The sequence below is a fragment of the Magnolia sinica genome, chromosome 6 (assembly GCF_029962835.1).
Source record: "Magnolia sinica isolate HGM2019 chromosome 6, MsV1, whole genome shotgun sequence".
Lineage (NCBI taxonomy): Eukaryota > Viridiplantae > Streptophyta > Magnoliopsida > Magnoliales > Magnoliaceae > Magnolia > Magnolia sinica.
In genome coordinates, this window is record NC_080578.1 from 27,758,371 (window position 1) to 27,762,013 (window position 3,643).

Here is a 3,643-nt window from a genome sequence, read left to right on the forward strand (position 1 = left end):
CCTCTCCCTCTCCCTCTCCCGATCTCAACCCTCTCTCGATCTCCCTCTCCCGATCTCAACCCTCTCTCTCAATCTCCCTCTCACTCTCCCTCCCTCTCTCGATCTCCCTCTCCCTGCAACATCAACCATTCCACGACAGTCCCCACACATTGGGTATCTAATATTGTAGAAGCAGCAGCAGTAGCTCCATATGGGGTGTGTGATCTGTCGTACACGGTTGAATGGGGAAGACTGAAGGGAGGGAGTGAGTGCAGCAGCAGCAGCAGCAACAACGAATTCCTAGAAAAGTAATTCATCTCGCTCTTCTATCTTCTATATCAGTCACCGTCTCTCCAGCAGATCTTAGCTTGTAAGGACGCAGATCTTGTTTTACATCTCTCGAAGCTGCGATTTGTTAGATTTTTCGTTCTTTCTGCTTTAGCTCTGCTTTGTAGTCGTAGATACGAGATTTTTATTTGATGTTTTTCTCAATGTAGTTTCTGTTTTCTGTAGTCATGGACGAGATCTCGTTTCTTGCTCTGATCCATACGTGGATTATTTAGCATTTTTTTTTTTTGATTTTTTGGTTGCGAGGCTGTAGATTTTCATGATTTTTAGATCCGAGCATGAAGGGACACGGATTTAGTTTTTGGATCTGTTGAATAACCGTTTTATTTTATTTTTCTGTTCACACTGCATTTTAACTTTCCATGATTGTCCTTGCCAACTGTAGATTTGAGTATTTTAGTCGTTTCTCATGTTTCTAGTTCTTTATTATTTCCATTTATTTGGATATCTGCATTGGTTGATTTTATTTTATTTTTCATAGGAAAGAAAGGATGTCTTTCAGCATTCTGTTTGTGGTTGGGTCATTCTCAATTTAGCCATACTTAAGACCAATGCCACCCATCTATAGTTGCATGGATTGACAATAGATTCGGGTGCGGGATCAGGGAAGCGTCCATTTCAAAATGTAAATAAGTGCAAATGGGTAGGGAGTGGCATTGTGAGTAAAAGTCCAAAGTGTGTTCAAAGCAGGAGCGATGCCTAATTTGATGGGTTCTGCAACTAAGCACCCACTATGCAGTCATCTGGATGTTATTGGTGGGATCAACTTGATGAAGGATGTCACATAAATGTGTCATGTGTGCACATGTGTGATGATTCACCTCTTGGATATCTCCTTGTTTTATTTATTTATTTATTATTATTATTATTATTTTTTGATGTTCTCATTGTCTATGTGAGGGAGTTCACCCTTATATAAGATGTGAACAAACATAAATCACTCATGCTTGCCTGTCAGCCTGCTTGGATGTATGCAATTTTGTGTAATCTTTCATCTGTATGTAATTGAATAATAATGTTGATTTTCAGCTACAAGGACCGATTTCTTGCTGCTTTGCCAGCACCTCGTTGAGCAAGTGTTGACTTCAGTCGGCCTATTTTCACAGCCACTGCATTCTACTTGTGTGCAAAAAGGCAAAAGGTAGCTAATCATTGAAATCCTTTCTTCTCTTTCCATTTCAACCTGCCTGATTTTTTAAAATGTTTCTTACGCTTCAGTGTTTACTTGTTTTGCAGCTTAAAGTAGACAAGATTAAGCTTATTGAGCTATGTGGCACATCAGAATCTGAATTTACTAGTGTATGACATGCTCCTGTTAGCATTTTCTTTATTTTTACTTTGTAGCATTTTTTTTATTATTGGACTTTCAAATCATGGTTGCAGGTTTTCCTGCATCAATTTTCTCATAAGATGTTGCTTCTTGTGCAACAGATTCTGTACATGCATGTTTCCATTTTCACCAAGACACTAAGAATAAAAGACAAACAACAGATGACTGTGACTCTGTAACAGCCAAAAAGTTAGAGTGCCACCAATTTTATAGTTAGTAGTAGCAAAGGTGGAAATGGAGGGTAGAGATGTGGATAGAAATTCAAAATAAACATGTTACTTACAAGGAGAAAGAAATCATACCTTACCAAGTTGGCTAGTTGTGGCCAGTAGTACATTACATTTATGTTTATTTTGGATTACAAAGAAATCATACCTTTGTACTCTTATTGAGGTCAATGCATTGTATCATCGGGTGTAGGATGTGACAATGGTATGTGGTTGTCTTTTTTTTTTTTTTCCTTTCTTTCTTTTTACAATTATCTGTCACATGCAATTTGCACAACATTTTTTGCTGAAATACATTCACCTAATCTTTACTGCTCATTGATCATCACAAATCCTGCACACGTTTTGTATGTCCGCACATGTAAGGAATCACCATTCTTGTATAGACCCACTGATTTGATAAATACCCCCCCATCCCTTCTGCTTTTAGTCAGATAATAATACTAAATTAGAAAGTAGACATGGTGGGTGCATTTTTATCAGGGTTGCAACAGACACAGGGTACTTTCTCATATTGATCTCAATTGTTCATGTTTGCTACTTTCTTGTAATCATGCATCATTGATGATCCTATAACCTTTGAATCTTGGATTTGAATATGACTCGTTAAAAATTTTACTTTTCAATATTCCATGTTCCTATTCATACACAATCATCCAAAACCAATTTTCTTCAAATGGCACTAGTAGCATACAATCCACAACATGATTTGGTTCAGATCATCATCTAAGATACAATTCAGTGGTGGATAACACCCGCAATAGATATATTAATTTTCAAATTATATTTTCAACAGTAACAGGTTGGACGATATTTCATTTCTTTTATGGTGGTTGACATGTAGAGCTACTGGAACTAGAATAGGATACTATCTGCCACAGACCAGTCTTGAATGAGCAGCTAATCCGTCAAACAGAAGGCCCAGGGATTGATTGGCAGCATTTTGTATCAAGAAAAAGAAAAAAGCTACTTGCCACTGGAAAGGTGGGAGGTGTGCAGGGCACATAAAGTGATTTTCTTATTAGGAAGGCCATTCATTTTCTTCCTTCTAAACTCAAAATTAATATTTTGCTTAGGTTGTGTAAGACAGAAAGCTATGTGGTTGTTACTTTTAAGCTGAAGCTAATTCTGCCCAACCTCATTCTCTTAAAATGCTCAGCATATGCATATCATATCTATTCTTCATTTCATCTAGGTGTTTTTTTTTTTTTTTAAATATTCTCTCTCATGATGATTTCATTCACTACAATCAAGATCATTATTATCATCAACTTGGAAGTAATAGTTGAAAAGTGCGATCTTATTGGGGAACCAAAGCAGTATGGGGATGGCACTACTTCCAGTGCTCCTACACAGGGAAGTGCTTCCATGCCTGCACAGTCATCATCCATGGATCAATCAGGGATAGCAGCTGGAAGTCCACAATCTTATGGTGGGTCACAACTTCAATGCTCCTACAAAATTATATATCTTCTGTTCAACTTCCAGTCCACAGCCATCGTTCATTCTTTCTTCATTTCTTTTGTTCAGCTTACAAAAATTATATATCTTTTATTCAGACTAGATGGAAGATGAGTTCTAGTCTTCTACCTCAATTGGTCGTTGTAGTAGAAATCTGATTTTAAACTGCAACACCACAACAGGTTCCACAACATTCTATGCAACTAGATAGTCGGGCTTGACTGATCTGACCAATACCCAAAAGCTATGAAAGGGCGCACTGAGGTACATGTTTTTATTAACATTTTACCAAGCCAAT

The 3,643-nt window shown here is 37.5% G+C and overlaps 1 long non-coding RNA gene across 1 annotated transcript; it reads left to right on the forward strand.

Annotated features, from left to right (window-relative positions):
• On the forward strand, positions 1-2,055 carry LOC131248602 (uncharacterized). Its single transcript, XR_009172307.1, has 3 exons — positions 1-287; positions 1,357-1,626; positions 1,711-2,055. It is a non-coding gene; the product is annotated as an uncharacterized LOC131248602 (long non-coding RNA).
• Positions 2,056-3,643: the final 1,588 nt, after the last annotated feature.